The 20744-nt window shown below is 34.4% G+C and overlaps 2 long non-coding RNA genes and 1 pseudogene across 22 annotated transcripts; 1 reads left to right on the forward strand and 2 right to left on the reverse strand.

Annotated features, from left to right (window-relative positions):
• The first annotated feature begins 6322 nt into the window (after positions 1-6322).
• On the forward strand, positions 6323-14572 carry LOC112183371. 21 transcript variants are annotated; one of them, XR_002929861.2, is made up of 12 exons: positions 6326-6954; positions 7073-7246; positions 7381-7741; positions 7985-8097; positions 8335-8434; positions 8529-8661; positions 8766-8829; positions 8957-10016; positions 10514-10611; positions 11065-11377; positions 11465-11563; positions 11647-12015. It is a non-coding gene; the product is annotated as an uncharacterized LOC112183371 (long non-coding RNA). The 21 variants fall into 21 exon arrangements; XR_002929858.2 differs by having other exon boundaries at positions 10514-10554; XR_005806955.1 differs by having other exon boundaries at positions 10526-10638.
• A 2124-nt stretch (positions 14573-16696) lies between these two features.
• Positions 16697-16822, reverse strand: LOC112191126 (annotated as a pseudogene).
• Positions 16823-18329: 1507 nt separating this feature from the next.
• On the reverse strand, positions 18330-19573 carry LOC121051582. Its single transcript, XR_005806135.1, has 5 exons — positions 19405-19573; positions 19168-19275; positions 18956-19025; positions 18746-18844; positions 18330-18658 (listed from the first exon to the last, which is right to left on the reverse strand). It is a non-coding gene; the product is annotated as an uncharacterized LOC121051582 (long non-coding RNA).
• Positions 19574-20744: the final 1171 nt, after the last annotated feature.

The raw sequence follows: 20744 nt of genomic DNA on the forward strand, positions 1-20744 counted from the left end.
ATTCTTTAAACTTTTTCTGATATAAAATTCCTGCCCAACCTAATGCTGATGCATCTGTTTCTACTATTTTGTAACTACTATCTAATGGTAGTGCTAAAGGTTTAAGTTGTGTAATTTCTTGTTTAATTTGTTGAACTAACTTAATATCTTCTGTATTAAAGTATTTCTGACCCGTTTTGCTAGTCTTACTATGTAAAACTGCTATTTTTCTTCCTAAATCTGGGATGAAACTTCTAGCATAATTTAATAATCCTAAAAATGCTTGTAACTGCTTTTTATCCTCTAATCGATCTGGAAATTCTGTAACCTTCTTAGCTATATGTTCCTGCAATTGAATAGTTCCTGACTTAATATATATTCCTAAAAACTCTATATCTTGTTTTTCTAAGTCTATTTTATTTTTACTAATAATGATACCATTATCTATAAACTCTTGCAAAATTATTTCTAAGTGTTTTCTATGTTCATTTCTATTTTTGCTATGTATAAGTATATCATCTACATATACACTACAAAAACTATCATACTTCTTCAAAAGTTGATCCATTTTTCTTTGAAAAATAGAAGGTGCATTTTTCAATCCAAATGGCATGACTAACCATTCAAAGTGTCCTTCTGGACAAGTGAAGGCTGTCCATTCTATTGATTCTTCAGCTAATCTAATTTGCCAAAAACCTGATTTACAATCAAATTTACTAAAGTATTTACTCTCTTGAATCTTATTTATTAACTCATCTTTATTAGGTAATTTATAACTATCTTCATAAGTATTGTCATTGAGTCTCCTATAATTATAAACTATTCTAGCTTTACCTCTTTTTAGTTCGGAATGCTTTCGAACTACAAAGGCTGCTGACCTATGTCTAGATTTAGAAGGTCTAATTACTTTAAGGTTTAATAACTCTTTTATTTGCTGCTCAAATTCTTGTTTATCCAGTAAATTACAAGGCATATCTGCTGTTTTAATAGTTAAATCTGGGTTAATTATATCTAATTTTGCTAAAATCTTATTTTTATTCCAATGTAGTTGGGGATCTTCTCCTATGATTCGAGTTTGTTCTGCTAATTGTAATAATTCTTCTAATGTTTTAGGTCTACCTATTTGTTTTAGTTCTACTAGAGCTACTTCTCCTATTTTTGGATACTCAAGTTCAAAGATTGATTCATCATATTCTATACTATTCTGCTCATCGACATTGTTATCTAGATTTTCTTCTTCTCTAAAGCTATTTTCTCTTGACTCTTCTATGCTAATGCTATTATAAGCTTCTATCAAATTACTTTGATCAGTTGTAGTTATACCTTTCTTAAAGAAAGTTATATCCGGAGGTATATACAAAAATCCTTGTAAGCTTTTAAGAAAGTTTAATCCTAAGATAAATTGATAAGATCCTACAGGTGATATAAATGTTAAAGGTAAGGTAAATAATTGTCTTTCTATCTTTATAGGTATATTAGTCATACAATGTGTTAAGTATACAGTTCTAGTATCGAATTGTGATACTCTAACTGGTTTAACTAGTTTTTGCCTAAATTGTGTTGGTACTAACTCTTCCTTTATGACACTCTTAGTGCTACCTGTATCTATCATACCTACTATTTGAATCTTATGTTCTTTAGATAGTTCTAACTCACAATTAATAGTTATTAGAGAACTAGTTTTCTGATTTTCTCCAATGTTTTGCATATTAATTTCTTCGTCCTCTATTGAATTTAGCTCTAATGTTTCATTAGTATAACAAGGTTTACAAAATATTATCTTGCTTGTATAATATTTTTCAGCTACTACTTTCTTACATTTACTACATTCTTGAGGCCAACCTAAATTAACATATTGAAATTCTTCTTGTTCTTCCTCAAACATACATATATTTTCATCTAGTTCACTATCTGAATTACTAGAGTAATCTGACTCTAATTCTGATTCGGATAACATATCTATGCTATTTATGCTATAAATGCTTTCACTATCACTTAAGTTGTCTAAGCTATATATTGACTCTAAGTCTTCATCTTCTTCTAATTTAAATTGCTCAATTAATTGTACTTTTTCTCTAGGTTGTTTTCCTAACTTAGGACATTTAGGTCTAATGTGTCCTACCTCACCACAAAAATAACATTTACAAGTACTCTTATCTTTTGGTGCTTTGTATTTTCTAATCCAAGGTTTATTGGTTCTTTTCCTAAAGTGCTTAGGAATGTATTTTCTCTTCCTAAAGGTTCTTGAAGGTTGTATGTCAAAGGTCTTATGTTGCTTATATGATCTATACTTCTTCCTATAGCTCTTTCTATATGGTCTAATTTTCTTATTATACTTATCTTTCCTATGACAACCATATTGCTTAGGTAAATCTATGTTCTTACAGCTCATGTAAAATTGTTTTCTAATTTGTCTCTTTGCTTTTAATTGTCTACATTCTTCTCTTAATATATCATACACATGTTGTGTTCTAGGTCCTATTGCTATATCATCTTTTCTAGGGTGGTTTTGCCATTCTCTCCATATTTTTTCTCCTATTGGTCCTTTAATTTTAGTCATATATGTATTTAATAAATTTATGTCATTAATCCTACCTGTTCTTCCTAAATATTTAAAGAAATCTGTAGTATATTCTCCTATGTATTGCAAATCACAAATTTGTAATTGCTCTAAATTTCTTATTGCTCTAATTTGTTCTTGTTCGTTTCTACCATCTAACCTATTATGATCTAGAAACTCATACTTAATAAGTTTAACAAAAGTATCTATATTAAAAGTTTCTTTTGCTGCTTGATGTTGTTGTGGATTTTTTACTTTCCATGCTTGAAAGAAATCAAATACCATTCCATCTAAAGTATGTTCAAAATAATCTAACATATCAGTTGTATTACTAAAATCTAACATGATTGCCGCATGTACACATCCTTTCTCCCATCTTTCTATTGTTTTTTCCCAATCTTGTGGGTCTACATGATCTATGTTTAATATATTTCCTGCTAAGTTTACATGTTCTATTCCTGAATAAGGTATTCTATTTCTTCTAGGTCTAGTTTCTTCATAATCATAAGTTCTACTATTTTCTGCATAATGTTCTCTAGTTGGTCTTATATTTTGTTGATCGGTTCTACCTACTCTTGGTTCAGTATGGATTCCTGAAGTTCCTGTTGAACTAGTTTCTTCTACAGGCATACATTCTACTTGTATTAACATATTGTTATATTCTTTTTCTCCTAAAATATGTTCTAATCCTATTTTTAATATTAATTGCTTCAGTTCCTCATCATTTAGTCTATGTAATCCTAATTCATAAGTTTTATATTTTTCTAAGTATTGTTCTTCACTCAAATTATCTATGTCTTCTATTAATTTATCTACTATGTTATCAAAATTATGTTCAATCATATTGATTTCTAAATTATCAAAAGCCATATTAATTTCTGCTTCACTTTCTAAGTCGTCCACATTTTCTATTTGTCTATAATTGCTAAACCTTACTGATGCTTCTCCTAAGTGATTTTCAAAAATTTGTGCTTTATCAGGTTGTTTATTTTTTGATCCATGTAAATTAGGTAATAACCATTGAGTTCCTTCTAAAAAACTATTATCTACTGGTTTTGCTTCTATCATATTAACATGTTTACTTCCAAAAGTTTGTACTAAGTTTTGGAATTCAACATTAAACTTATAGTTAAATTTGTCTGACACTTTTCCTACATACATTAAACTAACACTTAAGTTTTTAAAATCTCCTTTCATATTATAATTTTTTGTTCTAATGCTTACCTTAATATATTTACTAAATTCTTTAATATTCATTACATAATTTGGAATGCAACCTATAATTGCTAAGTTTGTGCTAAGGTCTACTTCAGCTGTTGCTATGGCTGCTTGTTGGTGATTATCCCATCTATCATCATATATGTATACTAATGCTTTAGTTCCTACTTGTGCTCTAGTTAATCCTGCTATTCCGATTAATATAGTTCCTATATGAATTTGTGAATAGTTTGATTTTCTAAGTTGTTCTATTGCCGAATTACTAAGTAAATTTAGTATAACTTCTTTATCTATGCAACTTATTTCATATTGACTTATGCTACTTACTATGCTATTTCTATTTTCAAATCTTCCTAATTGATATAAATTATGTCTATTTCTTTGTGATCTTAAAAATCCATTTCTAAGAAAGTCTTGTGCTTCCTCTTCACTAGGATATATATCTTCGGTTCTTACTATTTCTTTTCCTTTTCTTCTAAAGAGTTCCATTTGCTATTATCAAAAGGGTTTATTTTTCTTTTTCTTATATTGCTTGTGCCTAATGTTAAATTTTCTAATTTATTAACTAATGATGGTAGTAATGATGCTGATGTGCTATTTAAAAGTTGATTAATTTCTGCTATTTGTTCTTCTATGTGATCTATTTTTTCTGCTAAATTTATTATCAATTGGATAATAATATTATTTTGCCTTATGGGAATATTATTACTAGGAACACTTGTTGTAAAGTCTGAAAATCCTATTGGTTCTTCTTCTAACTCACTAACTTCTTTTAATGCTTTGATGTAATTATTATTATTTCTAGAATCATTCATTAAACTAATAATCTATCTATTTTACTATGCAATTTTTCTACTTGCTCTGTTAACTCTTTTTGTACTAATTTAATTTTCTGTACTTCTATTTTCAGCTGTTCTACAATTTCTAAGGACTGCAATTCTACTTGCTTCGGCTTACTGTCAATGATGTCTACAAGCTCTTTTATTTCTTTTCTACTAGGAAACCTCTGTATATTTCTATTATTATCTTCTAGTTGTGATTGTATAAAACTTAAATTTTGTCTAATTATTTGTAGGGAATTTTTCTGAAAATAATCTAATACTTGCTGTAATTTCTGATTATACTGACTATGTTCTAATTTTATACTTTCTGCTTGGCTAATTATAAGGTCTATGACACTATTAATTAGTGGATGTTCTTCACTATGCAAAATATGCTTATTATTCTTCTGTGGAAAATAACAAACTAAAGTATTCTGATCTAGAGTAATTTTACGTTTTTGATGCTCTGTAATCTCTAAATTAAGATAATCTATCATAAAACAACAACAGATTTAAATATATGTAACAAACAGTTTAGATTTCAAGATAACTGAATCGTCTATTGGCCTCCAATAGTCGTCTATTGCCCCCCAATACAGGGTCGGATTGTACTGACTCTTAATTACAGGTTCAAATTTTTCTTGTTTTCTTACTAGGTGTGTTTATGACTTCTGTCCTCAAGGTACTTTACTGATATAACTATACTATTATAATGCTAAACTAGGCTCTGATACCAAATTTTAGGGGGTCTGTCCTAACTACACATATGCCAAAACATCTATTAAAGATTGAGTCTTGAACATGGACAAGAGCTTAAAACTGCATACAAAGCCAACCTATTGGGCCAAACAAGAGCAGAAATAGAGATTCTTAGACTCAGAGGTTCCCTGACTAATTTTATTAGTTATCTTGGCATGCATGTTAATTAAAACAGGAATCCTTAAAGATAATATGATCGTCCGTTTAGCAATATAATAGCATAATTATCTCAGTGTTTCCCTATTTTGGACTAGAAGTCTACTAAGAAAACCGGAAAATAAAAAGTAAGATGAACCTACTTGAACGTGCTAGTACAAACTGTACAGTCTTCTATGGAGTTGCAACAGAAAACACTGGTTGAATGCTAGTTTGCTTCACACGAACATGAATAAAGTGTCATCACAGCTACTGCTCCATATTACAGCTACAAATTATTGTTGTGGGTTATGTATGGATGATTGTGGTGTTAATAAGTAGAAAGTATATGAACAGATGATATTATGAACAAAGGGCTTTATTGATACTGAAAGTGTTTACAAAGGAAAGCAATGGGTACTGAGATTTTTTCTTCTCCAACGTACTCCATCTGCTATCTATTCTACATCTTATACTAGTCTTCAGCTAGCTTGCCAATCTAGAGCTCCTGACAAGGCCAAAGCTACATGTACTACAAGTCCAAAATAACATGCACTAATATACAAAAGTTCATGCAAAAGGAAACAAACTCTCTGCAAACTCTTTTTACAAGGAGCTATCATACAAAAACTCATGCAATCTGATACAAAGTGGACAAACACCATGTGATTATAAGGACAAACGGTGGTGCAGCAAAAGAGAAATGCTATTATGCTGGTCTTGTACCCCTTTTCGGTATTTTGAAAATGTTTTGGGTGACTGGGAATTACCCCCCTAAAAAATGTGTAAGTGGGAATTTCCCCTTTAAAAAAATGCGGAGGGACTAAGTTTTAAACTTTGAGAACCGCGGGGACCAATTATTTCATTCCCCCCAACACTGTATTTTTTTCCTCTTTCTCTAAAACTTTCGAACCCTAGCTAATAACGAATCTCACGATTTGACTTCAGCAGCTCATTCACCTTGTCGACATCGTTCTCCAAGCTGACGTGCGTCGAGTGCCCGACCTCCTTCTCCAACCTGACATGCTCCAAGTCCCCGACTTCATTCTCCGACCTAAGCCGACTGGAGCCGCCTCCTACATGTCTCTCCCTCATTAACTGCCTCCGACCTTATTGTCTTTCAAGTCACAGATCTGGTAGAGTCTTATCGAATCCAACCCACAAACCAAAATGGGTGGTATAGTCTTATCATATTCAGCCATATTGTCTCAGAGCCATAACAGGTTCAGTCTCGCCTTCTCTAGGATCTCTCTCAATCCAAACCCCAATTTCCCGATCGGGTTCAGTGAGGGTGAAGTAGAGACGGCAAATGGGAAAGCAATGAGTTCCAGTGAGTTTGTGGAGAGGTACTTGGAGAATAACCAGCCTGTGGTGCTCACAGGTCTCAAGGATGATTAGAGGGCTTGCAGAGATTGGGACATTGATGAAGGCAATCCCAATCTTCAATTTTTTGCTGCCTGTTTTGGGAGATCCAAAGTCCAGGTACTCAAATGTTCTCTATTGAGCTGATTGGAAGTGTTTTTTTTTTTTTTTCCTTTTTTCTATTGATTATCCTATTCTCTAATGGGTTCGCTTCTGTCTCCTTCATATTGCTCCTCAGCCCCACCTCACTGGCAAAAGGTTATGCAAAGAGAAGAATGTTCCTTAAAGTTGAAGCCTTTGTGAATGAAATGGGTCTGAGCAGACCTCACAAGGTCAACAATGGAATGGCCACCAAATGGGTTTCTCTGTTTTGCATTGCCAGTTTCTTCTTGGGTGTTCTTGTTATCAACAGGTGCTTTCCTCTTTTTGAGATCCAGCTTATAGATTTGCTTAGTGGGACTTGTAAATCTTTAGTCTTTATGTTGTTTTGATGCAAATGAGGTTTCTCTGGTGTCTGGATTTGAAAGTCTTTGCTTTTATTTGAAGGAGGAACCGAGTTTCCCTATAGAGCAATTAAAGAAATCTGCAGATACTGAGAAAAAATTACAGAAGAGGCCTAGAGGGAGACCCAGGAAGATCAACAACCAACCAATGAATCACGGTGAATTCCGTACTCAGCAATTAAAGAACTCAGAAGATACTGAGAAAAAATTTCATAAGAGGCTTAGAGGTAAGAGGCCTAGAGGGAATACAAATGAATCACAGTGACTTCCGTGCTCGGCAATTGAAGAACTCAAAACATACTGGGCAAAAAGTCTGTAAGAGACCTAGAGGGAGACCTAGGAAGTTTAGCAACCTACAGGCGCATCCCAGGGACCTTAAGCAGGGAATATCTACTGATACATTGGTGAGTTACCCTAAATCATTTTTCTCGATTAAGATCAGCTATTCTTGTTAGGGAGTTATTGAAAAAGCCACTTTGTTTGTACTAATATCTTGTGCATACCAAATCCTAAGTATGCTTCCATTGATGCATTGTTTTATTGCCATTGGAAATTTATACTTGTACGACTGTTAATAAGTCAAATCTTGTCCATTCTAAGATTTTTTTTTTTTTTTTTTTTTTTTTTTTTTTTTTTTTCTGTTTTAGGAGAGAAAGGAAAGTTTATGGTGCCACCAGTGCTTACGGAATGACAGAAATGGTGTCGTCATTTGTTTAAATTGCAGAAAGAAACGCTATTGCTATGACTGCCTTGCAAAGTGGTAATAAAATCTCGAAGTGCTTCATTTTGTTATTTCCATTTACATAATTAGTAAAGCATTTCCAAGTTCTAGCATGTATTTTCATCGGTTATCGCAAAGTAGATGCCATGTTAACTACAAAAGTTGGACATTTGTGTTCATGATTGTCAATTAATTTTTGAATGTTAATTCATATTGCTGAAACAAATGAGTCCCACTTGATGGTTCTGATGGTGTATTTCCAAATAACTGAAATAGGTACCTCGAGAAGACAAAAGAGGACATAGAGATTGCTTGTCCTTATTGTCGTGGGAACTGCAACTGCAGAATATGCCTCAAGGAGTATTTAGTTGTGATGGTCTGTGCATGATGTTAATTTTCTATCACTCTTGTTCCTGTTCTGCATTGATATTTTTATTTGTTGGGGGCCAAACTGTCTACTTCCTTTTCAGGCTGGGCATGAAGAAACAGATACGAATATTAAATTGGAAAAGTTGCTTTACTTGCTGTGCAAAACTCTGCCTCTCCTTAAGCATATTCAATAGGAGCAGAGATCTGAATTAGAAGCAGAAAGCTGTATACGTGGTATAGTAGTCTGATATATTTCTTTTTGATGTTCAGTTTTGTGCTAGACTGATGGTTAAAAAGTGAGAATGCTCAATGACAACTTTTTCCCTCTTGTTTCACAGGTGTACAATTGACAGAAGAGGACCTCACGAGGTCTATACTAGAGGATGATGATCGAGTTTACTGGTACACCTCAATTCTCCCTAATGATCATAATTCAATCACCCATCATGCTCAAGATTCCCACTTTTTCTAATTACCTGTATACTAAAGCTCCTGATTGTTTCTCTGATATACAACCGTTGCCATCAAGATGTACCGCATCGATCGGGCTCTGAGATATAGAGTTTGGGTTGAAAATGAGTACGAAATTTCACCATCTACGGGTACTGGAGAATCTCACTGTTTTTGCTTCCTTCATTGCTCAATCTGAGCAGGTAATGGTTTCTTGTTCTTGATTTGGGTTCAAAATATTGGTGTTTGGTGATTGGGTTTAGGGATTTGCTTTATGTCCTGCAAGTATAGGAACTAAAACTTGGTCCTTTTTTTTTTGTGGTTTTTGTCTATGAACTGCTATGTTGTTCTCAATGGTTTCTTACTGTTTATTGGTGGTTTAGGATGGAAGAGGTTGAAAACCATTTTAGTCTTATTTTCCTTTATAGGTATAAGAAAGTTGGGTACTTGGATACTGATGTTGGGCAACTTGAGTTTAGTCCTCCTGGGTTTCTATCTCTCCCTGTGCTACATGAAGTCACTCTAGGCAATTGTTTGGTTTCTGCAATTTTTTTTTTGGTGTGGTTGCTTCATCGAACATTAAGCTTTTTGTTGTTTATGCTTCAATATGATAATATTTATTAATTCAGGAGTTTTGGTTGGAGTTTTAACTTTTTGGTGGCCAACTGGTCATAGAGTGCTGATCAACATGGTTAAGCCTTTCACAAAGGATGATATGTGCCATTGTTTTGGTTGCCTGTTTCTCATGAGGTTTGATGATTACTTTCAGCATTTATATTAACAATTTCCTCTGTTAGTAATTGTATCATAAAGTTCTGTTACTTCATGCTGATGCTTTCTCTAAGATCAAGTTGATTGAAGGGTTGGGATGCCATATATGATATAGCAGAAAATTTTGGTTTTCTATCTGATTCTGATTATGGTCAGAAAATAAAAGAATTTGATCTGAATATTTTATACTGTTTTGCTCTTCCTGATGCTCTTTTTTATGTTAGAAAACTATCTCACAAGATCTGGAGTTGGAATTGGTTTTTGCGGGCATGTCTCTATGAACTGAACCTTTCAAGGCAATGCTTATGTGGAAGCTGAAAGTATTGGCAATGGTATTGGTGTTGTGAAGCTAATGGGACACTACAGTGGTAATGGTTCTCATTTCATGTCTATATATTCGTATTCTTTACTCTCTTTGTAATAAAGTTTTACGGTTTGTGTTGTTACCTTGATAACGATTGATTAAATTATTGACTAAATTGACTCAGGTTTGGTTAACACAGAGTTTTCAATTTTGAATGCTTGATATTGTCAATTGTGTGCTTTGCAGCAAGTTCATAAAATATTATTCAGTTCACTTGTAGGTTGTTGATATATATTATATTCTATTCAGTTTCAACAATTTCAACCTTTGTGGGTTGTTGTATTGTGCTCTTGTATTCCTATCAATTTTATAGTATATGAGATATTAAGATCTTATTGGCTGGCACAGAGGTGACTAATTACTTTTCTTTATGGACTCCACAATTTTAGGGTATTCATGCCCTTTGATTGTTGTTCTATGCATTCTTTTTTTCAGACCTAACACGATAATATTAATTTTGTGTCTTTTCATGAGGCCTGATTATTCTACTGAACTGGTTAGCCTTGCTTGTAGGAGCCTTTCAGCAATTGCATTATCAACAGGTGAGTGATCCTAGACTTTCTATTTGCAGTCGGTTCTATTATAGGATGGCACTACAGGTGAACCTTTGTTCTCAGTTATCAAATGTGAGAGGTGTCCTTTTTATTCTATTATATGCATCTAATTGCACATTAGTTTGTTACTAAACTTCCTTGTATACTTGAGTAGTTTATGACCTCCCTTGCTGCTTGTATCCTTTCACTGAAATATTTTTATTGTTAGTGATCTCGTAAGTGAATGAGAAAACCAAGTCCACCAAACCATAAACAAGCATGTGATACTACAGAATTCCAGTTTACTACTTAATTACCATCAATGGATTGGCAGTGGATTCGGGTTGGACTTCATTTTGACTAGTACTATATATGTTTAAATAGGAATTGCTTTATTAAACTTTTGCTGATAGAACAGTCTCTAGGTATTAAATAAATTGTTTAAAGTCAATTACTTCTTTTGTTTTTCTTTTGCACTAGTGCATAGCTTTCATACATCTTCTTATTGTTTAAATTCAGATTCATGGAGGATGTAGTGGAATTGGCATATTTGCGATTCATATGGCTAAGTACCAGGGAGCAACTGTATCTGCAATAGAACGTACTGATGCAAAGATAGCTGAATGTAAACGTCTTCGAGCTAACCTATGCATCAACTATAACAAACATGACTTTGTTGAAGTGACAAGGGACAGGACTAAAGGCCAAGGTTTGCGCACCAAGTAACATTTTTGCTGAATATTTCCTTAGTGGTGGTGCATGCAGTGCAGTTAAAACTTACAATGCTGAAAAGGGGAGGGTTAACAAAGTGCCTAAGTTAAAATTACTTCCGGTAAGCATAGTATTTGTGGTTGATCGAGTTACAATATATGTTTTACTATGATAATTCTCTTGCTAATTCAATAACATGAATAAATAGGGCGCACCTAAGTAGCCGGGTAGAGTTGAGTGTGGCTATTATGTTATGCGGTACATGAAGGATATTATTAATGATGACACGCTTTCGTTTTCAACCAAGGTATAAGCATTGTAATTTGACAAAAAACTTTGTTTTAAATATTGGTGTATCATTATGACATACATTGTTATATGTATTTGTAGTGGGCGGTAAAGGATCGGAAATGGTATACCCAACAACAACTTGACGAGGTCCGCATTGAAGTAGCCGACTACTTACAGACTCTGCTGTAAGTTCTGACCAGTTTCTTGATTTTGAGTTAGGCTAGCTTTTAATTAACTTTTTTGTAGCAATTATGAACAAACATGAATACTAATTGCTAGGCTAGCCTTGTAGTATATGTGCATGAATACTAATTCCCGGTTGTAATAGCCCCCTCTCCTTCGGGAGTGCGGGTGAGCGCTTGACGCCCCAAATCGGCTATTGCAGAGGAGCTAATATCGCCTAATCCTTGATTTATAAAAAAAAAAAAAAATAGGTGCATGAAATGGGGTTTTATTTTGCCCATTTTTGTAAACTGTTAAGGATGATGAATGTCGGATATAATACCCCAATTTGCAATTTATAATCACAGTTCTATTTTGTGGACATCATCCTCTTTATAGAATGTGATGTCTAGATATAAAGTTGAAATCAGTTTTAGCCATAAAAACTGATGTCCAGTAATACAGATACATCAGTTCCAAAATGAAAATTGATGTTACTAAAATATCCAGACATCGGTTCATTGTAAAAAACGATATACTACCGAGTGCCAGACATCAGTTTCGAAATGAAAATCGATGTTACTAAAATATCCAGACATCGGTTCATTTTCAAAAACGATATACTACCGAGTGCCAGATATCAGTTCCGGAATGAAAATCGATGTTACTAAAAGATCCAGACATCGGTTCATTGTTAAAAATGATATACTACCGAGTGCCAGACATTAGTTCCGGAATGAAAATCAATGTTACTAAAATATCCAGACATCGGTTCATTGTCAAAAATGATATACTATCGAGTTCCAGACATTAGTTCCGAAATGAAAATCGATATTACTAAAATATCCAGACATCGATTTTTGAATAGAAACGATGTGCAATAGATTATTAACATCGTTTTCTCGTTACACACTGATGTTAATATAAGTAAATATATCGGTATATGTGGCAGATTACGCTTCAAAATCATGAAGAACAAGAAATGTTTATGGGAACCGATGTCTGTAACAGTATTACTCATCGGTTCTTAAATCAATAACGATGTTAAAACGCAAACTTGTGTTGTATAATCTATATTTCATTAAGCTTTAAATACAATAAAATGTGGGTTTAACAATAGTAAAGCATGCAAGTTTGTTATCATTTAAACCTATTTACATCGGTTTATAATAAGGAACCGATGTCTACACGAATACTAGACATCGGCTAAAAACCGATGTCTGCATTTTCCGGATCTTTCTCATCACCCACAAAGACATCGGTTGAGTTTTTATTTCTCATCGGTTTTTGGCCGATGTCTGGGGCCATAATTCTAGTAGTGGACATTTTGTCAAACAGGAAAAAGGGAGGTTCCACAATTTTTTTTTTCTTTAAGATATTATTAGATCAGTAGTCACTATAGTTCTAGTCTACAAATGTTAAAAACAGAGTCGTGGAGGAGGAACATTGGAACAACCAACCTTCTATCCAGCCCTGGAGCTCATTATCAAACAACGGACAATCGCATAGAAACTATTGTGGTACAAATGAAAAATCATTCAACTACACCTCGCTTACCTACAGGCAAATGTGTTACAAATGAAATATAGAAAGATCTTAGAAAACTCCTAGAAGCTATTTCCGCACATGTTAGTAGACTTGTAAATAGACCGGATTTGGATTGGTTCGACCTAAATCCAAACCCGTTTACTTAAAAAAAAAAATTCGATCCAAACCCGCTCCGTTAACCTGGCGGATCATTGATAGCTCGATCCAAATCCGTATCCGCCGGATTAACGGATACCAAATCCGCTAATCTGACCCATTTATAATTTCAAATATTTTAAAATTTTAAATAGTAATATTAATTTATATCATGATACCTCATAAGATATTAATAAAATATTAAAACAACATGAAAAGTATCATCAAAAGTAGAATTACATTATCAAAATTCTTAATGCTTCTTGGAATCCTGGGTGATGGACTGTCCCTTAGATTTTTGCAAAAAATTTGTATTAGAAATTCTTCATATTTTATATTTTATATTTTAAAAAAATAATAATATATTAATAAAAAATAATATTTTATTATTATGAAAACGGACCAGATCATTAACGGATCGGATCGACCTAAATCCATATTTGATCCTAGGCCTCATCAAAAAACCCGCGGAACAAGTGGGTCGATGGAGGCCCGCCGGCCCTGAGGGCCAAAAGCCCGGCCCAGCCCGTCAAAAAGCCTGCAAAAGCCCACCTCGGTGGGCCGATGGAGGCCCGCCAAAAAGCCCGCAAAAACCAGGCCCGGCCCGCTAGGCCCGGCCAGTAAAAGCCCGCTAAGCCCGGCCCGTAAAAGCCTGTAAACTATTATATATTATATGTATATATATATATATCTATATATGTATGTTGATGTGCTCATATTTTCTTATATTTCTATGCCTCTTTCTCTTGGAGTCTTGGTATATATGTGTAGTCCTCCTTATTTATGGTTCATTTACGTTAGTTTAGTGTCTTTGTAGGTGTGTTTCAAAGAAAGAAGAAAAGAAGCTAAGTTGAGCTAACTAACACAGAAAATTGTTGTGCAGAACACCTAACTTCGCTGAATTACTGGGAACTGCTCGGATGGAATTAGAAGCTGTAATCTATATGCACGGAAAGCCCTATGTGTCTAGTTTCTGAGGAAATTTACGGTTTGCGATTCTGACTTTTCTAGAAGAAGTTATGGCAATTTAATTGAAGGCAGTTCAACTTGGACGAGAATCTGCAACATCTTTTACAAGTTCATGTCTAGAAAGCCCAACAATATATTTGAAAATCTTCAGTGTGCCGCATCATCATTATTGAAGATTCAGGACTTTCAGACATGTTTATATACGTGTGTGTTTATATATATATATATATGTATATGCTATATATATGTGTGTGTGTGTGTGTGTATTTGTGTGAGTGTGAATTTGTAGTAATTTGGCTTATGGTGAAATTGGAAGTTCTCATACTTCTATATAGAATATGTGCATATATATTCTACATGTCATGAATACGGTTGACCGATTCGATCGGATTCAAAAATATGGTGAAATTAGCTAAATTTTTTACCACACTCATAATTTGTTATAATAATGTCATCCAACGGTCAGTTTTTCCATTTTATTTGAATTGATAGAGGTTGCCATTTGGAGTGTATGAAACGGGTTAACGGATATATAAATTGATATATAAATTGAGTGTATGATATATAAGTTGATCCGTTAAATAAACGGGTTAACGGATTCGTATCAACGGATCAAAATTTTCGATTCAAACCCATCCAATAGCCACGGATTTGAAGCTGGTCTGAATCAAAATCCGGTCTATTTACAGGTCTACATGCTAGACTTGAAAAGCCTAAAGACGGAAGCAAAAAAAATGAGGTCAGGTAGCAGGCCCAAAGCCTAAACCCAAACCCATTGTCCATACCCCCTGTTTTGGATCAAAGGAATCAGGCCACTCCGAGCCCGACCCAAAGACCAAGCCCAGAACAACCCACCCGAACTGGACCGCCTCCACCGTCCGACCTCCTGAGGCCGCCGCCGCCACCCCATTGGCAGAAGCGGGGAGCTGCTACTCGAGAATCAGTCGCAACAACCAGCGACCCGAACCCGCTGGATCCCCGCACAGAACCTCTGTCGCCGATAAGCCAAATAAAAAACGCGGCTAGGAAGGAACTCTAGCAGAACGTTTTATATAAGCATCCTAATTCAAAGACCACGATCAACAAACCCCAGCTTGCTGCTAGCCAGAGGCGAAATCTTCATTTCCTAGTTTGATTGGGTTTACTAATCCATGTTTATTGTTTAGTTTGATTAAATGTGTATTGCTTATAAAAACCTCCAAGACGTCGAAAAATAAAATCACAGAATTCTTATTGTGATTGTTTGATCTCATAAGATTTATCACTTCAAACCTGACGCTCTCTACTCTACCCTTCTTTATTGACAATGGAAATAGAATAAGCGTTACCGGAGTTTAATGGGGTAGAAATTCTCTCGAAATTACCCGTCAAGTCTTTACTTAGGTTCACATGCGTATCAAAGGGGGTATGCTCTCGTCAAAAGTTCTTATTAATTTTAATTACTGCTGTTCACCTTCACTGGTCAGATCCTAATCTCTCTCCTCCTCAAGAGGACTTATAGAGCTGATAATAACTATCGAATAAATTTGCTATGAGATGGAGCAAAGCCTTTGAGTAGTTCGGATTTGTCTTTCCTGAACATCAGCTCGTACGTGTAATATCTCTATAGATATTGTTGGATCTAGTAATGGCCTAGTGTGTCTTGCCCTCTTTGATTTGAGTGCACCAACTTCGGATGTTACAGCAATAATAGTGTGGAATCCAGCAACGAAACGATGCAGGCTGTCTTCCTAAAGCTGTAGCAGCCATGGAGAATAAGATAATGTATTATCCTCTTTTACGTTTTGTATTAATTCCTTCATGGCATTGGTGATCAGAAAGACGGTGAAGATTTGTTCTTGTATGACCCTGTGAGCCAGAAGCGGAGAGTTATTGTAGAGAATGATAAATATTTCCAACATTTATTTTTTGGAGAACCTTCTTCCAGTCTAGACAGACGGAAGAAGTTGCAGATTAGGCTCTTACATATTAAGGTGTACATCTTGCTACTATTTAATATATCAATCACTCCAATATTAGTTTTTTTTTTCCTTCTCTTTTCCGGTCGGAGTATTATTCCATATGTTATACGTGCTGCTAGTTACTTTTGCCTACCTAGAGGCAGCTTGTTTCCTATTCCTCTTATAATAGTTAATGGAACAAACTAGTTTGTGTTATATCAATTTGTAATGTAATTAATTTTCTAAAGTATTTGAAAGCTGCTCTATAGTAAAAGCACAACAGGAACTTCGTTATTGCTAGTTTCCTGCGACTCTCGTCAAAGTTTACCTCCCCATCATTTGAAACGGCGGGCTATATATGCAAACAAAAATTGATCGACCAGACACAAAACTTACGGATTTGGGATTATTTATCGATTATGCATGTCATCCTTGTGCAGGAGCTAGCAATGTTTTTCTTCTCTGTATCGTTCCAATTCATCTATTTTTTTTTTTTTTTAATAGAGTCTAAAGGGCGAAAAAAATATATTCATCACAAACCAGAATAGGCCGTTACATATCATTCCGCTGCTATCTATAAACAAATAAGAAGATAATGGCAGTACCCACAGTGGTACATTGGAAATAGACTTACTCATTGTTCAATCAAATATGTAGACATAGCGGGATCGTCCTTTGGTACTACGCCGGAAATAGAAGGACCCGACCCTCCCAACCTAACTCTCAAAACAGTAAATCTAATCGCCTAGAGACCTCAATTGATGTACAACTAGAGACACTGAGAATTAGGCCGACAAAAACTAAGACCAAATGCTAAACAAGATAGGAAAAAATCCACTAGACTGCTATAAATAAACGTTTTTAATATCTCCTCCATAATGCAGATTAAGTAGTGAGATTTATATTCTTAAGGTGCAAGCATTCTCTTTTGAGTGTTTGTGGTTGTGGTTGAAGATATATTAATAGAAGTTCATTACACATTCACTATGCCAAAAAGTTATTCAGACGATAGATCATCTCTGTCGTTTGATTGCATGATTTCTGTCGTCTGAGGCGCTGCCATCTTTTGTACAATCAGACGACAGATAAACTATGTCGTCTGATTTCACTCAGACGACAGACATGTTTTTGGTCTTCTGTTGTCTGATTGATTCCTCATATGTATAGGTGTGTGTTATGAAGATTTCAGACGACAGAAATATGTTACCTTATATATAAACAGACATCAACGATCTTTATCTTCTATTGTTTAATAGCCATTTCAAAGACAGAATTCATGATATTTTTGTGGTATGAATGAACTAAATATGAAGTGTTGAGAACTTATTTGTTGTCTGTAATGGTTATCAACTACAGATAATTGTGGTATTAAGTATGTTTCAATTACATGTAACTGCAGTCTGAAAATATAAGAAACATCAGTTACTTGTTGTTGTAGGTACATTTATAATTTGCTTTTATGTTGTCTGAATGAGTATCAAACAATAAATAATACAACTATTCTGTTGTCTATGTCTATTAAAAATAACAGATACTTGAAGTCATTTGTGGTTCTATGTTTATTTGAATGACAATTATTTGTCGTATGATATCAATTAGAACCATATTATTTGTCGTTGTATGTACCTTTGAATGACAATTATTTGTCGTCTGATATCAATTACAACCATATGATTGTTTGATATTAGGCTACTAAGATCACAGAAATTTTGCTAGTCCTGTTGTTGTTTAATTGAATGGACAACATAATTTCTCATATATCTGTCTACATGTTGATATTGAAACTACAACTTTCTGTTGTCTAAGTTGGTAAACAACAATAAAAGTTTCACATTTCTATTGTTTTCCGTTTGATCCAACAACACAGTTTTGGCTTTGAGTGAGTTGTTAGATGGTAGTTCAGACGACACAATTACTGTTCATTTGGTAATCTGGAAAGTAATGAAATAAATCAAATCTGAAAAGACATTCCGTACTGTTCATTAGGTAATCTAGAAATCCAGAAAATGTCATTTCATCAAACTGGCAAATCATTCAGTATATTACACAACCTGCTATGCATCAGTTCAATACAACCCATCCATGAAACAAAAGATATGATCGATAAAGGCAACCCAACAAGTATCACAGTATCGAGCATGTAAGGCAAAAAACTAGTACCTATAGCTTTCTAATCTGGGTTATATAGGTGATGCATGTCCAAAATCATATATATATATATATATATATATATATATATATATATATATAAGAGTTAGGCACTAGCTTTCTTGAAATTGAGCAACATATTGTGCCCACTCGGCCCGAACCTCATCAATATCATCTTGTGTGTACATGTTGCTTCCTTTTCTGTCCCACTACAACAATAGAAAATAAGAAAGGTAATATTAGTTGGAATGTAAGCCATTTTGAAGAACTGAAATACATTGACATATATTACGTACCTTAGCACTCCACTCTTGGTTCTTGTCCTCCACTATGTCCTTCATGCAATGCATCATCCAAAACCCACAGGTTTTATCACCTTGCTGCTCCGGAATGCCCTGCAACATTTAAAAATGTCAAGTACCCAACCAAAAAATTGTGGAATGACCACTAAGCAATTTCTAAGTTAAATGGAATTGCAAATGCATTTAGTAAAATTCAGAACATACCGTGCAATTTTTCCATGTAACTATTTTTCTGCCTTTCTTAGTCTTTTGCGTATTGTATATTTTGATTGAGCTGCAAATTCATGATGATAACAATAAAGTTTCAAAAAATAGAGGAACTTAAAAAATATCAAAGCACTTGACATTGCCAGTAAAAATGTTAGTAAAACAACGATTTTAGACCTTTTACGAAACTGAAGGTTAGTATTACTTACTTGTCCACAATAGTTTTTCATTCACCGGTGACGAGTCGTCTCTTCAATGGATCCATGAAATACACAACTTCTTCAGTGGGGTTCACAACCGTTAACATCCAATGACAACTAACATCAAACTGATATACTTAGTACCAAAACAAACTACTGTATGCAACAGATATCATATATATATATATATATATATATATATATATATATATATAAACATAAAGGCACAACATGAAGATTTCATACCTTGAGTTATAGGGTACCAAAAAAATCTGACCCGACTTCCCTTTTGCATAACAAGCTGATAGAGAACGAGCCCTTTCTGTTGGATTCCCACACCCAAGCACGCCTGTCTGAGCAGGGTCTATGAAGGCAATCATGTGCAGCATCTTAAATTTTTGCAACTTTTGGTAAAGGCAGCTACAAAAAGATAAGACAAAAATATTCAAATCCTTTACAAGATTGAATATGAAAGTGTATAACCTCATAAAATTAACAGATTCATTTTATTTACAAACCTCATATACATCACAATGATGCTGTTAGATACCTCCTTCATGTGCGCCATATCATACACATCTCTTCTAAAGATAGCTACCTTTCTTGGGCGGCCGAAAATTTCCTCACCCAAATTGGTATGGATGGTGACCCCATTCTTCAAGAATCTATTGGCCCATTGGCACAACTCCTTTAGTGGTAATGGCAGTTTGGGGGGCAGGATGTCAAGGTCATCATGATCAAAATCATCATCGTACATATCCCTCCTTTTCTTTTTCACAAATTTACTATTTCCTTGCTCCTAGTTTTGTAAACAATAACATGGCATGTTGTGAAGGTCATCATAATCAACTTTAAAACACAAAGTCTAAATTATTGTAAATAATGAGCAAAAGATATTACCTTCTCAACAACTTCAGGGGGTATAACCAAGCTTCTAGGCCAAGCAACACATGTACCAATCACATCCGCAACTCTCACAATCTCATCTTTGATAGGAAATGGTAGCAAAGCATTAGCAACAACCACTTTGGTGACTGAAACGCGTACATTTTCCTCTCCTAATGGTACACCATGGATAGTCTGCTGTGTGGCCTCGACATCAACTTCAACAATTGTTCCAAAAGCAACTATGTTGTCCACAGAACCTGTTGTGAGTTTAAACTCTGACTTGACATTTGTTGACTGTACCTAATTCACCAAAAACCATTTTTAATCAATCACATTTCAAGTTGAGACTTCATTAATATATATATATATATATATATATATATATATGAATGACTCAAAGCTAAGTGTAACGACATCATCAAGTAAAGTAGGGTACAATAAGCTGTTTACTGGAATTTCTTTCCAAAATTGACAATCCTTTATGAAAGGCCGTACAGTCCTAACCTTCTCCTGATTAATTGATGTCAGTTTCTTGCTCGCATTGCTGTCAATAATAACATTGTCTTTAGATAGCTTTTCTGCCTCTTCAGCCAAATCCAACTTCTTCTTCACAATTTTAGTGGCCTCAGTTTCAGAAACCTTCAAGGCCTGCTCCATTTGTCAGGAACAGCTGCCAGTTGCAGAACCAAGTTCATTTA

Source organism: Rosa chinensis, chromosome 2 (genome assembly GCF_002994745.2).
Source record: "Rosa chinensis cultivar Old Blush chromosome 2, RchiOBHm-V2, whole genome shotgun sequence".
Lineage (NCBI taxonomy): Eukaryota > Viridiplantae > Streptophyta > Magnoliopsida > Rosales > Rosaceae > Rosa > Rosa chinensis.